We start from the raw sequence: 16427 nt of genomic DNA, 5'->3' as shown, positions 1-16427 counted from the left end.
GGCTTTGGGGGAAAAATAAATAAATAAAATTATAAAAAAAAAAATTGTTTTGAAACTCACCTATTTTGGAAATATCTGAGACTAAAAATAGGTAGCTTCCAGAATAGAAAAAAATTTAAATAGAATAAGATAGTGTTTAAAATCAGATGGGCCGGCCCCGTGGCTTAGCAGTTAAGTGCGCACGCTCCACTGCTGGCGGCCCGGGTTCGGATCCTGGGCGTGCACCGACACACCGCTTCTCCGGCCATGCTGAGGCCGCGTCCCACAAACAGCAACTAGAAGGATGTGCAGCTATGACATACAACTATCTACTGGGGCTTTGGGGGGAAAAAATAAATTAATTAAAAAATCTGAAAAAATAAAATAAAATCAGAAACTGCTGGGATAACAATGTCAAACAGTAATATTAACAAACCAACCTAATTTTAGTGCACTAAATTTTTAAAACACTCTTCTCTTATGCCTGCAAGAACAGATTGCTCTTCCAAGGAATTGTTTGTCTTATCATGGGCCCAAAGTAGCACATTTAAGTTTAAAGTCACATGTTTTTGTGTCACATGATTGACGATAACTAATAGACATCAGTTCAATAAAATTCAAAGTTGACACAAATTGAATCCTATCCACGTGAGTAAGATAGTAGATGCGATAAATATTCGTGCAGCTCCTACCATATGCAACACACCTTCCTGAGACCTCTTTATGCAGAGAAGAATAAGAACTCTAGTCCTGGGAGGAAACAGAAAGACATGATTCACTGCTAGATGGGGCAGGACATGAAAAACATGATCTGCTTTCTACAAAGTACTATTGAAGGTTCAGAATAGGCTGAGAATACTACCACCTGATCAGGATGCATTAGACCTTAGTCAAATAGAGATGAGAAGCCCAAGAGTAACTTTAGAAAAATATTAAACTTCTTGAGACCATGATATAGTGAAAGATATGCTTGTTGAAATAGATAACTTTAACAATTAGACTTGGTCCTTAGATATATGTTAGAGGTGCTGGGTGCTGGGCTGTGTTCCCGGATAATGTCCTGAGAGGGGAGACACACAGTTGGTGCTAGAATTAGAGTCAGTTTAGCTTATATTTGAAGATGTAACCATTGGAGAGTCTGGCATTATCCACTGTACTGGGTTGAATAATGTCCCCCAGCAAATTCATGTGATCCAGAACCTCAGAAGGTGACTTTATTTGGAAATAAGGTCATTGCAGCTATAATTAGTTAAGATGAGGTCATACTGGAGTAGGGTGGGCCTTTAATCCAATATGTCTGATGTCCTTACAAGAGGGAAATTTGGACACAAAGACAAAGACACACAGGGAGAACGTCATGTGAAGATGGAGGTTGGGATTGGAGTGATGTGTTTACAAGCCAAGGCATGCCAGCAAATACCAGAAGCAGGAGACAGGCATGGAACAGACTCTCCCTCAGAGTGCCCAGAAGGAATTAACCTTGGCAACTTTCTGCCTCCAGAACTGTGAGAGATTAAATGTCTGTTGTTTAAGCCACCCAGTTCATGGTACTTTGTACACAGTCTCAGGAGACTAATACACCTAGTTAGCTGATTAGCATGCTTATCGACCACCATTATCAGGGACCCAGGATCCTCCTCTGTTGGTGCTCTGTCAGTCACAACAAGTGGTTTTCCCCTTGGCGTCAACATTGCAATTTCAGCCCCAGCTATCATGTCTGTATTCCTGTCCGCAGGAAGGAGAAAAGAAAGAGGAGGGTTTGCCCTCTCCCTTTAAGAACACTTCCCAGATGTTGCACGTGCTATTTCAGCTTGGCCAGAACTTAGTCTCATGGCCACACCTAGTAACACAGGCAGCTTGGAAATACAGTCTTTTTTCTGGATGTACATGTGCCAGGAAAAATCAGGTGAAGAAAAAAGGAAAAATGGCTTTTGGGGGGACATTGAATGGTTTCTGCCACAGTCTTTGAAAACCAAAGCAGTGTAGTGAATGTAGTGAATGCAATACTCACTTTACCCCAATCCTGGTATGTTCAGAATGGGTATATTCTTTTTTTTTTTTTATAATTTTATTTATTTATTTTTCCCCCAAAGCCCCAGCAGATAGTTGTATGTCATAGCTGCACATCCTTCTAGTTGCTGTATGTGGGACACGGCCTCAGCATGGCTGGACAAGCGGTGCATTGGTGCGCGCCCGGGATCCGAACCTGGGTCACCAGCAGCAGAGCACGTGCACCTAACCGCTAAGCCATGGGGCCGGCCCAGAATGGGTATATTCTGATGGTGCCAATCAGAAGCAAGGAGAGGCATGCTGGATGATATGTGTGTGTGTTCTTAGAAAGCATGAAAACGTGAATAAGGAAATGTATAACATCCATTGCGCTGGCAACCATCTTACAACCAGCCCTAGGATGAAACTGACTCTGCAAATGGAAGGGAAAGAGAAGAAAAGATTTTGGGTGCTTGAGAAAATTATTGAGTCACCGAATCATCCAACTCTGAAGCTCAACCCTGCTCCAAAATTCCTGTTTTGTGAGATAATAAATTTCCTTATTGTTTAAACTAAGCTGAGTTAGACTAGATGCTGAAATCATGCTAGGTGATGTAAAAGCTATTAAAATGTAAGAGAAATTCTGAACAGCAGAATATGAATCACAACGTCTGATTGGCCTCAGCTGATTTAAGTGCCCTTATCTTCTTTTAGTGTTGGAATTTCATTTGGGACTCAAATAGTTTTATCTGGCAGGAACACATGCATAGTTATTTCCAGGTAGCCTCTGATGGCTTGTCTTTGATGGAGTAATATTGGTTTTGCATTTAGGAAAGGTCCAAGTACGGGGCGGGGGGGCAGACATTCTCTTACATGGTTGGTGGGGATGTAAATTGGTCCAATCTTTTTTAGAGGGCAATTAAAAAAGAAATTTAAATGTGCATACTTTAGACTTAGCAGATATAATCTAAGGATTAATCCTACAAGTATATTTGTATAATACAGTATACACGCACACAAGATTGTTTATTGTGGCGATGCATGTAATAAATTCTGAAAATAACCTAAATGTCTACCAATAGGAATCTGGTTAAGTCATAGTGCACTCATGACCCTCTAATGCAACAACTGAAAAAAAATGAGATACTCCACAGCTTCTTATATGGAAAGAGATCTAGCTATCTGTCTCCCTAATGCATGTGTTAACTAAAGAGTATGTGTGTGAATATATATGTATGTTAATATATTTATATACTAATTTATATATATCATGTATTATATAATAGCTATAAACATAAAAATATACATGTTAACTAAATTATATGTATATATATTAAATATTATATTGTTAATGGAATAGTTGGTGCAATACACACACAAGTTTAAACAATTTTGGGGGCGGCCCGGTGGCGTAGTGGTTAAGTGCTAACGTTCCACTGCTGGCGGCCCGGGTTCAGATCCCGGGCGCGCACCGACGCACCGCTTGTCAGGCCATGCGTGGCAGCGTCCCATATAAAGTGGAGGAAGACGGGCACGGATGTTGGCTCAGGGCCAGTCTTCCTCAGCAAAAGGAGGAGGATTGGCATGGATGTTAGCTCAGGGCTGGTCTTCCTCACACAAAAAAATAAAATAAAATAACTAAACAATTTTGATTCCCTGCCTCAAATCACACACAAAAATCTATACCGGAGAATAAAAGTTTTAATGTGAAAAGCAAAACTTCAAAATTTTTATGAGAAAATATAGGGGAATACTTTGTGACCTAGAGTTTTTAAAACATCTGTTAATTGAAAAGCACCATTTTTAAAAAGTGAAAAAATAAACCACAGACTGGGAAAAGATTATATATGTATAAAGCCAGAGTACATTAAAACCTTCTGCATCAGTTTAAAAAATGAAAGACAATCCAATGGAATAATGGGCAAAAGCTATAGAGGCAATCCACATAAGAAGATATATTGAGTGGCCATATGAAAAGATTCTCAAGCTCATTAGTAATCAGGAAAATGCAAATTAAAACTAGGAGAGGGCCAGCTCCGGTGGCCTAGTGGTTAATTCGGCATCCTCCACTTCTGAAGCCTGGGTTCAGTTCCCAGGCACGGACGTACACCACTCGTCAACAGCCATGCTGTGACGGCGGGTCACATACAAAATAGAGGAAGATTGGCAACAGATGTTAGCTCAGGGAAAATCTTCCTCAGCAAAAAAATAAACATAAAAAATAAAACCATGAGAGATTATTTCAAATATTTCAGATGGACAAATATCTGACAATATAAAGTGTTGACAAGTATGCAGAACAACGCATGTGTTGGCGTTGGGGGTGCCTCCACAAGTTAGAATGCCTAAGCCCTATAAAGATCTAAAAATGTTTTGGGTTGGGGTGTGTGGTAGTTTTAAAATATGTCTATAAAGAGTTTGACACTCGGCTCTTCAAAAAATGGAGCCTAATTCCTCTTTCCTTGAGTGCAGACTGGACTTGGTGACTTACTGCTAATGAGTGGGTGATGGTGTGACTTCTAAGACTAGATCATAAAAAACATTGCAGCTTCCTCCTTGCTTGCTCTCCTGGATCACTGATCCTGGGGGAAGTCAGTTGCCATGTAGTGAGGACACAAAAGCAGCCCGTGGAGAGGCCCACATGGCAAGTATCTGAGGCCTCCTTCCAGCAGCCATGGGAGTGAGCCCTCTTGGGAAACAATCCTCTAGCCTAGTGTAACTTACCTTTGTTTTTTATTATCACCCCCAGCCATCGACTGAATGTTTGTGTTCCCCCAAAATTCATATGTTGAAACCTCAAGGTGATGGTATTAGGAGGTGGGGTCTTTGGGGAGGTAATTAGATCATGACGGCGGAGCCCTTGTGAATGGGATTAGGGTCCTTATAAAAGAGACCACAGAGAGCTCTCTCACCCCTTCCACCACGGGAGGACACAGCGAGAAGATGGCATCTGTGAGCCAGGGAGCTGGCTCTCACCAGACACTGAATCTGCTGGCGCCTTGATCTTGGACTTCCAGAACTGTGAGAAACAAATGTCTGTTTTTTGTAAGCCATGCAGTCTGTGGTATTTTGTTACAGCAGCCCAAATGGACTAAGACACCCCCTCAAGGAGAAACATTAAATTATATTAAACTTTCAATATAATCATATTATTTAATCTCTCTCTGAGAGAAATTAAATACTAAGGAATAAGATTTTGTCAGGTAAGGTTAAGGTTTCCAGGGCCACAAACCACTGTGCTATTTAAGATATTTTGCCCTCCCCCCAAGAACAAATTTTCATCCCCTTCGGGGCAATGAAGCCCCCATTGAGAATGCATGTTCTAGCCCCAGTCAAGCCTTCGAATGACTACAGCCCCACGTAACATCCTGACTGCAACCTCTTGAAAGCCCTTGAGCCAGAAGACCCACCTGAGCCGCTCCTGGTTTCCTGACCCTCAGAAATGGTGTGAGACCATGTTTATGGTTTTAAGCATTAAGTAAGTTTTAGACTAACTTGTTACGCAGCAATAGATAATTCAGACAAGGGGCAGTGGTTCAATTTATAATGTATAGAATCTCAACTTGTTTAAGAGTCAAACAAAGGCTTGTCAGGGACTTTCTGTTTTGGATAGTGCTACAAAGAGAAAAAATGTATTGCTTTGGGATTCGCATGGACACTGCACACTATTTATTGACTAATAAATGCAAACAAAGTATTAGGTTGAACCATAGGAAGTTGCCATTTTGTACACAAAAATAATCAAATCCCAGCAGTTTCATATGGTTCAACCTAACAGTTGCCAAGAGTCTGAATGTGGAAAAGCACACTCATCAATTTTGTAGGAAGGCCTACGAAATCTTTGAATTTCAATCTTGGGTGACTCCAGTAGCCTTGAGCTTTTAATTTACCTCGTCTCAGTTCTTTTTTTTTTTTTTTTTTGTGAGGAACATCAGCCCTGAGCTAACATCCGTGCTAATCCTCCTCTTTTTTTTTGCTGAGGAAGACTGGCTCTGAGCTCACATCTATTGCCAATCCTCCTCCTTTTTTTTCCCCAAAGCCCCAGTAGATAGTTGTATGTCATAGTTGGACATCCTTCTAGTTGCTGTATGTGGGACGCGGCCTCAGCATGGCCAGAGAAGCGGTGCGTCGGTGCACACCCGGGATCCGAACCCAGGCCGCCAGTAGCGGAGCACGTGCACTTAACCGCTAAGCCACAGGGCTGGCCCCAAACTAATTTTCTTTTGCACTTAAGCACCTTGAAATATATATAGAAAGGAGAATTAACTTTAGCAGCCTGAAGCTTTGATCTATAATAACAAAAGGAATATTCTAAACTAAAATTAACTTCCTCACCAAAGGTGCCAATTTTTGCTTTTATAGTTTTTACATAGTTACAAAGTGAAAAAGCTCTGTGGGGCAACATGTAGAAAACTGATTTAAGATGCCAAGAAGATTCATGGGTCTTAGGACCTGGTGGACAAACAGTAAAACAGAAGATTTGAGGGGATGAGTTCTAATACAAGTTTAAGATTTTTGATAAAATAATGATAATTTAAGAAATGAAAAAGAATTCTCATTAAGCTCATTGAATTATGGAATCTTTTCTTGAGGATAACAATATGAGAATCACTGACATGCAGTTGTCATCCTTAACATTTTGGGAAGGTTGACAAAGTATTCTGACCATTTTGACTGGTGAGATGTTTATTCAAACACAGCAGTTGCCCTTATGACGGCTTTGAACTGAAACACTTTTGTCTTAGAAGGGGAAGTGGACATTTATCACTTCTTGCTGCCTAGAATCCAAATGCCCTTCCAATTTGGGGAATCTTGGGATAGGTTCTGAGCCCCGTTTCCTGATACAGACTGTCAGGCAGCTGTCCCTGCTTTTCCATCCCTGGCACAGCCTTGACCTAGGCTAAGCCAACTGGATGAGCCTGTTGGGACTTCGAACCTGGAGGAAGGAACATAAAGACCCAAACACAGCTAAAAAAGATTCCCTGTGGATGCAGCAAGGCTGAAAGTCCAAAAGAGTGGCCACAAGTGTCCAGGGCATAAAGCTAGCCCCACAATTCATCCCCATGTTTGCAGTGCCCGTGCCTCCAGAGCCTGCGCACTTCTAGGGGCCTGCCCCTTGTCAGTATCCCCTCTGAAGTTCCTTTCAGCTTCCTTTTCTCTACTAAAAGCAGGTACTCTTCTTTCTGCCTTTATTCCTCCAAAAATGCACTGTTGGAAAGGAAAAAAAAGATTACACTGTTGGCACATCTCCTGTTCTCTTTATCCTTGTGGGTTTTCATCCCTTTATTCCCATTTTGCTATGATTTAGGAGGGGAGTAGAGATAAATTTTCCAACATACTGGAAATTAAAGGAATAATACAATGAATACCCATAAACCATCGCTTAGATTCAACAATTGTTAGTATTGTGCCACCTAGCTTTATCTGTGTGTGTACATTGCTGAGCCATTTGAAAAGTAAATTTTTGTAGACATCATGACACTTCGTCCCTAAGTATTTCATTATGCGTTTCCTAGGAATAAGGACATTCTTCTAAATAACCAAAACACCAAGAAACACCTAAGAAAATTATGAATCCAATTAAAGTTCACATAATTGGTTGTTATGTCCCTTTATTCTCTTTTAATATAGAACAACTCGCCTTTGTTCCCCACTCATGATGCTTTTTGTTTCTTTTACTTTCTATTTTGAAATAATTATAGACTTATTGGAGGTTGCAAATTAATGTACAGGAAAGTCCCATGCACCCTTCCCCCAGTCTTCCCCAATGTGAACATCTTATACAACCATAGTACAATATCAAGACAAGAAACAGACATTGGTACAATCCACTGAGTTTATCAGATTTCACCAGATATGCCTGTGCTCATTTATGTGTGTGTGTGTTTGTGTGGCTCTATGCAAAATAACAACTTTACTATAAAGATATAATTCATGTAACATTAAATTCATCCTTTTAAAGTTTACAGTTCAGGTGACAGAGTTGTGAAACTATCACCACAATCAATATTAGAATATTTTCATCAACCCAGAGAGAAACCCTGTATCCACTAGTAGTCACTACTCATTTCCTCCTTGCCTCAGCCCCTGCCAACCACTAGTCAGCTTTGTGTCTCTATTGATTTGCCTATTCTGGACATTTTGTATAAATGGAATCATATAGTATGTGGTCTTTTGAGACTGGCTTCTTTCAGTTAGCATAATGTTTTCAAAATTCATCCACATTGTAGCGTATATCAGTACTTCATTCCTTTTTATGGCTGGATAATATTTCACTGCATGGATGTACCACAATCTGTTTATCCACTCACCAGTTGATGCACATTGGGGTCGTGTCCATTTTTTGGCTCTTATGAATAATACTGCTATAAATATATGAATATTTGTGTACAAGTGTTTGTGTGTCCATATATTTTCACTTCTCTTGGGAATATACCTATGAGTAGAATGGCTGGGTCCTATGGAACTCTGTGTTTAACATTTTGACGCATTGCCAAACTGTTTTCCAAAGCGGCTGCGCCATTTTACATTCTCACCAACAATTTATGAGGGTTCTAATTTCTTCACATCCTTGCCAACACTTGTTACTATCTTTTTTATTTTAGTTATCTTAGCGGTGTGAAGTGATACGTCATTGTGATTTTGATTGGCATTTCCCTAATGACTAATGACGCTGAGCATCTTTCCGTATGCTTATTGGCCATTTGTATATCTTCTTCGGACAAATGTCTATTCAAATCCTCTGCTCATTTTTTAATTGGATTATATATCTTCTTTTTTTTTTTTTTTTTAAAGATTCTATTTATTCAGTTTTTCCCCCCAAAGCCCCAGTAGATAGTTGCATGTCATAGGTTCACATCCTTCTAGTTGCTGTACGCGGGACCCGGCCTCACGTTGGACGGAGAAGTGGTGCCTCGGGGCGCGCCCGGGATCCGAACCCGGGCCGCCAGCATCAGAGCGCGCGCACTTAACCGCCAAGCCACGGAGCCGGCCCGGATTATATATCTTCTAATTGTTGCATTATAAGTGTTCTTTATATAGTTTTGATACAAGTTCCTTAACAGATATAAAATATTTTCTCCTATTATCTTTTCATTTTCTTGATGATATCCTTTGAAACACAAACGTTTATAACTTTGATGGATTCCAATCTATCTGTTTTTTCTTTCATTGCTTATGCTTTTGGTGTTGTACCTAAGAAATCATTGCCTAACCCAAGGTCGTGAAGATTTACTCCTATGTTTTCCTCTAAGAGTTTAATAGTTTTAGCTCTTAAATTTAGGTCTTTGATCCATTTTAAGTTAATTTTTGTATATGATGTGAAGTATGGGTCCAATCTCATTCTTTTGTAAGTGGATATCCATTTATCCCAGCACTAGCTGTTGAAAAGATGATTCTTTCCCCCATTGAATGGTTTTGGCAAAAGACTACCTCGTCAAAAATCAGTTGACCCTAGGGCTGGCCCGGTGTCGCAAGGGATTAAGTGCGCACGCTCTGCCGCGGCAGCCTGAGGTTTGCCGGTTTGGATCCTGGGCGCCCACCGACGCACCACTTGGCAGGCCATGCTGTGGCAGTGTCCCATGTAAAGTAGAGGAAGATAGGCATGGATGTTAGCCCAGGGCCAGTCTTCCTCAGCAAAAAAAAAAAAAAAAAAAAAGAGGTGGATTGGCAGATGTTAAGTCAGGGCTGATTTTTCTCACCAAAAAAAAAAAAAAAATCAATTGACCCTAAATATAAGGTTTTTTTTCTGGACTCTCAATTCTACTCCATTAATCTATGTCTCTCCTTATTATACTGCCTCAATTACTGTAGCATTGTAGCAAGTTTTGAAATCAGGAGATGTGAGTCCTCCAACTTTGTTCTTTTTCAAGATTGTTTTGGCTATTTAGAGTCTCTTGCAATTCCATATGAATTTTAGGATCAGCTTTTCCATTTCTGAAAGAGTCCAGTTGGGATTTTAATAGAAATTGCATTAAATCTGGGGAGCTTTGAGGAGCTTCGCCATCCTAACATTATTAAGTCTTCTGATGCATGAATATGGAACAGCTTCCGTTTATTTAGGTATTTAATTTCTTTTAAAAATATTTTGTTATTTAGTGTGTAACAGTCCCCTTTTCTTTATTTTTTTTTAAAATGTCATTGACTATCTGAAAAAACTGGGCCAGCAGTCCTATATAGAATGTTCCACCTTGTGGATTTGTTATTTAACTTTTCCTCTATCTCATAGATTTCTTGTAAACTAGAAGTTAGCCCTAAAGGCTTGATTAGATTCAGCTTCAATTATTTTGGTGAGAATATTTCATAGATGGTGCTGTATACTTTATATCGCATCACATTCAGAGACACATAAAGGAAGCTGTTCCCTGGAAAAGTTTTAAGTAGAAGAGTTCTATCGACTTGCCTTATAAAAAGATTACTCTGATAATAAGGCAGAGAAGGGACTGAAAGGCAATAACACACGAGTTAAGATGACCAACATGGGGCCGGCCTGGTGGCGTAGTGGTTAAGTTTGCATGCTCCACTTTCGCGGCCCGGGGTTCATGGGTTCAGATCCTGGTGCGGACCTACGCGTGGCTCATCAAGCCATGCTGTGGAGGCATCCCACATACAAAATAGAGGAAGATTGGCATGGATTGGCTCAGGGACAATCTTCCTCAAGCAAAAGGAAAAAAAGAGGGGCCGGCCCCATGGCATAGCAGTTAAGTGCGCATGCTCCACTGGTGGCGGCCTGGGTTCGGAGGCTGGGTGTGCACCGACACACCGCTTCATCTCAAGAAGCTTCATCTCAAGATAGCATCTGTGTCTTCATTTATCAGGGAAGGAAAAGCTTTCCCAAAAGCACGTCTAGCTGACTTTCCTAGGGAAAGCCTGGGGAAGTGAGCATAAATTGTTGGGCACATTGCCATGTCAAATAGAATTAGGGTTTGTTAAGTAAAAAAGAGGACAGGATCTTAGGGAGGCAATCAGCAATGTCAGCCACAGCTGAGTTCTTTGACGGCGGCTGCCTGGTTCTGTGTCCGAGTGTTTGCTTGGAGTCTGCTCCTAACATATGCTCTTTCTTCACTCAGTCAGGACTCAGGGCCTTCTCCTGCTGACTCAGCCTTCCCCTCCTCTCACTGGCACAGCAGGCACCTGTGAGTCTCTGCCACGATGCTGCCACAGTGGGTCCTGCTCCAGCCATTCATGCCACCAAGTGTCTAAGGGAGGCCCAGAAGCACAAACTGGATCTTCCTTATGCCTGACTTTGCTGCCCATCTTCTTAACAATGTTGGCGTAGCCCTACCACCCTGCCTAAGGGTTTTCTTCCAGACTTTCAAATGCAGAGTGGGGACAAAACTTCCTGTTCTGGGGGCCACCCCCCTTCCCTGCCCCAGATCTCAACCTGCGGATCTGCCTTCCTTACCTGTCTCTTTTCTTCCTTTTTCCCCAACAACTCCCAGGCCCGGAAATACAGCACTCTCTCTTATTTCTTTTTTTTTTTTTTTGTGAGGAAGATCAGCCCTGAGCTAACATCCATGCCAATCCTCCTCTTTTTGCTGAGGAAGACTGGCCCTGAGCTAACATCTATTGCCAATCCTCCTCCTTTTTTTTTCCTGTTTCTCCCCAAAGTCCCAGTAGATAGTTGTATGTCATAGTTGCACATCCTTCTAGTTGCTCTATGTGGGACGCCGCCTCAGCATGGCTGGACAAGCAGTGTGTCGGTGAGCACCTGGGATCCGAACCCGGGCCGCCAGTAGCAGACCCCGCGCACTTAACTGCTAAGCCACAGAGCCAGCCCCTCTCTTATTTCTTCTATGAGATATTCTTTCTTCTCATCTCCAGCCTTTTGGCTAAGTCTTAACATTAGACAGGAGTTTCTTCTGTACATCATAGCAGAAATGCTATGGTCTTCCAGGGCCTTGGTATGACAAATGGCAGCAAAAGGAATTTTTTTTTTTTAAAGATTTTATTTATTTATTTATTTTTCCCCCCAAAGCCCCAGTAGATAGTTGTACACCATAGGTGCACATCCTTCTAGTTGCTGTATGTGGGATGCGGCCCCAGCATGGCCGGAGAAGCGGTGCGTCGGTGCAGGCCCGGGATCCAAACCCCGGCTGCCAGCAGCGGAGTGTGGCGCACTCAACCGCCAAGCCAAGGGTCCAGCCTGCAGCTAAAGGAATTAATAATCCTTTCTTGCTTGACAATGCTGGACTATCAAGACATTTTTTTTCTCTGCAAAATCCTCTTTTGGGTCGCACAATATTGTGAATGCAACTAACGCCACTGAATTATATACTTAAAAATGGTTAAAATGGCAAATTTTATGTTATACATTTTTATTACAATTTTTAAAAAGTTAATAATGTAATATACCAAACATTATTGAATTATATACTTTAAATGGGTGAATTACAGGGTATGTGAATTATATCTCAATAAAGCTGTTACAAAGATCCCATTTTGGGGGCCAGGCCAGCCCTGTGGCGTAGTGGTTAAGTGTGCGCACTCCGCTGCTGGTGGCCCGGTTTGGATCCCGGGCGCGCACCGACACACTGCTTGTCAGGCCATGCTGTGGTGGCGTCCCACATAAAGTGGAGGAAGATGGGCATGCATGTTAGCTCAGGAGCAGTCTTCCTCAGCAAAAAGAGGAGGATTGGCATGGATGTTAGCACAGGGCTGATCTTCCTCACACACAAAAAAGATCCTATTTGAATGTCTAAACCTGAATTTTAACTCTTTTTCTTGACTCTTCTTGGGTAACAACCCTACCTCATTTTCTCACCTGCTCCCAGTCAGGGCAAACAGATGCCTCGAGCTGTCTAGGGTCAAGATCAGGTATGAGGAAAGACAAATGCATTAATATTTTGTTTAAAATAAATACTTCCATTAAACATTTATGTATATCTCTCTCCCTTGCTTATTTAAAAAAACAACAGAGCATATTACACACACAGTTTTGCACCTTGCTTTTTACGTTTAAAATATTTTCCCCAGGAAATCCTAACGTGAGTCTCATTGACAACCGTTAATCCCCAAGGTATTCAACTGACCTCTTCACATGTAATAAATGTATATCCAGAAAGACACACACACACATATACTCACACAGTGTGAGGCATGAAATAAAGCAAGTTAACTTAATACTAAAGAGTTAGATAAATGAGTTAATCTGGTATTAAAAGTTTTTAATCGAGATCAATTAAAAACTATCTGGTATCTCCAGGATGCAGGATTGAGGATTGTATCAAATTCGCCTATTTTGTTTGAGCCCTTCCTTTTAGAAAGTGTCTAGATAAGATTTTATTTGAATGTAAGCCCTGGCTGAGGCTGACAATTCCTTGTACACATTTCCTTAGATTCATAGGCCAAGTTTTATTTTGGTCTCTTTTGTACAGTTAGACTATAGATCTAATATGGTCATGATCTATCCAGTTGTCAGAGTTGAACACTAAGGAAGAGCTGAATCTGTAAAATCATAAAATATGAGAGTTGGGAAGGACTTTAGTCCAAACTGCCTCCAATTTTAAAATCTCTTTTCCAAAATCTCCCACCTACTTTATTATCATCCATTTTCTACTTGACTTTTTTTTGGAGTATTTAATACGTTCATTTATTGATGTATTTATTTTTATTGAAATGATAGTCACATAACATAAAATTAACCATTTTGAAGTACACAATTCAGTAGCAGTTAGTGCATTCACAACGTTGTTCGACCAACACCTCTATCTAGTTTCAGACATTTTTATCACTCCAAAAAGGGACCCCATACCCATTAAGCAGTGGCTCCCAACTCCCTCCTCCCCTAGTTCCTGGCAACAACTAATCTACCTTCTGTCTCTATGGATTTACCTATTCTAGATATTTCATATAAATGGAATCATACAATATGTGACCTTTTGTGTATGGCCTCTTTCATTCAGATTAATGTTTTCAAGCTTCACCCAGGTTATAGCATGTATCAGTACTTCATTTTTTTTTTTTATTTTGGCTGAATAATATTCCATTGTATGGATATATCACATTTTGTTTATCAAGTCATTTGTTGATAGACATTTGGCTTGTTTCCACCTTTTGGCTATTGTGAATAGTGCTGCTATGAACATGTATACACATGTATTTGTTTGAGTCTGCTTGATTTTTGCCGAAGATAGAATCAACTTTTCATGCACTCAACAAATATTTGTTGAATTAGATTAGAACAACTGCATCAACCACCGATTTCGCAAATGTTTTGCTTTACTGATAAAAGTCACAGAATCTTAAAAATGTTTGTGTAGGAGCTTTGTAAGTCATCTTGTTCAACCCCCTCATTATGACACTACATGCACTCAAAGCACTAGTCTATTTAGAAGGCCCTAAATACAATTTGCATCATGGTGTGTGGTGCACTGATATTGTTCTTTGTTAACTGAACGTGTACAAAACGGCTTTTGTTGTCACAAGGTGGTTCTCCTTGAGAAGTGATTGTGTGAATTTAAATTTACTAACTTGTCATTCTTTCATCATTTTGTTTTTTAAAGAATTCCACGAAACCACCACCATCAGCATTGTTTGTATAAAGCAGATATGGCAGAGAGTCTTAATTGGTTTCAGTGATAAAATTAATTTTTGGCTCAAAATAGTCTGAATGCTTCATCATGTGTTGTGGGATTTATTTTTTGGTTTCCTTTCTTTGCAGTTTAAGACACTGTCTTGCTCTGGATTAGTCACTTTTTGGTTAAATGAACCAGCACTAGCTCCTTACCTTTGCAAAGAAATGTTTACATTTCCTAAAACATCAAAGTTAACTGACTTTATAAATCTCTCCCTCAATTTTTAGCAGAGTTGAATGAAATTGACAAGAGGTGTGGTTTGGTTATATCCACCACATTATATCTATTGTGGGCATAAAAGCAGTGGAATTCATGGAACAATGATTATCCCACACTGATATAGCAGTAAAAGTCAAAGATGGAAGACAGGGACTTGATCTTCACTGCTGTACTCCCAACACCTGGAACAGGGCCTAGGACACAGTAGGGGTTCAGTAAACATTTGTTGGATGAGTGAACGAAATTAATTTGTTTCTGGTTTCTGAAACAATGCTAATAAAAGCAGATGTAATTTAAAAAATAGCATAGTGAAAGTGAATTCCTGTATCTTCTTTATAAAGATTATTTTAACCATGGACTATCTCTTAGGAGTTACATTTTTAATTGTTACCTATCTATCATGGTCCAGGAACTTAAAAAAAAGAAAAAAAGAGAGAAAAAAATGTACTTTTAAAGACTGTTCTTGTTATGACAGCTTTTGTTTCATTTTCAATTTTAAAAGCTCTATACATTCTCACATCTTCATAGCACTTCACAAAGAACTCTCCAACCACTATTTTATACTGAGTGTTGTTCTGAATGGTGATAAGAACTATTAGTTCCCTCATGAGAGATTTAAAATATTTCTCGACAGGAATGAATTAATTTAAAGCCATTATAGTAATTTTCTCTGGAGGTATGGGATTATAACAGTTTTGTTTGCTTCATTTTGCTTGCTTTAATTTTATGTAAAGAACATCTATTGTTCCTAAAAAAAAAAAAAAAAAGACAAAATACTGGAGAAAAGTCCCCAGTTACTTAGAACCCAAAGTCTCACATTTCATCCTTTTTAAAAGTACTCCACTATGGACCAAGCATTATTCTGTGGATGCAGCTAGAGCAATGAATGAGTCAACAATCCTTGCTCTCTCGGAACTGGGGTGGGGTGGAGGAAGACAGGTAATAAACAAAACATAAACCTGCTGTACTGTGGAGGAAGACAGGTAATAAACAAAATCATAAACCTGCTGTACTGCAGAAAACTGTCCGAGAAAGAATGAATGATAAAGAGCTATGTAGAAACAAACCACGAACACCTATTTCTTTGCAGAGAATATTCTCTACTCATTTTGTTTGAGGACCTTAAATCCTTAAATACTTTTTAAAAAAGAAATCAGGGCCGGCCCCGTGGCTTAGCGGTTAAGTGCACGCGCTCCGCTGCTGGCAGCCTGGGTTCGGATCCCAGGCGCGCACCAACACACCACTTGTTAAGCCATGCTGTGGTGGCGTCCCATATAAAGTGGAGGAAGATGGGCACAGATGTTAGCTCAGGGCTGGTCTTCCTCAGCAAAAAGAGGAGAGGATTGGTATGGACGTTAGCTCAGGGCTGATCTTCCTCACACACACACAAAAGAAATTAAAGTAATACATGCACGTGGTTTTACAAAATAAAGTACAACGGAGTTTATAATGAAAAGAAACATTCTTCTGCTCTCTGCCCCAACCCTGTTCCCCAGAGACCACTACTTTTTTGCTTTTAGTTCTTCTGGTGGTAACTTCCATATCTCTAAAAATATACTTACATTGCTATTTATTTATCATCTGTAGGCATTATCTATTGACTGTCTGCTATAACTAAAGCACCACCATCTCTCCCCTCAACACAGTCCTACCACTCTTTGTAGT

The sequence above is a fragment of the Ceratotherium simum genome, chromosome 35 (assembly GCF_057802395.1).
Source record: "Ceratotherium simum simum isolate JZ-2026a chromosome 35, ASM5780239v1, whole genome shotgun sequence".
Taxonomy (NCBI): Eukaryota; Metazoa; Chordata; class Mammalia; order Perissodactyla; family Rhinocerotidae; genus Ceratotherium; species Ceratotherium simum.
The sequence above is the reverse complement of the archived record's forward strand: the minus strand, read 5'-3'. Positions refer to the sequence as shown.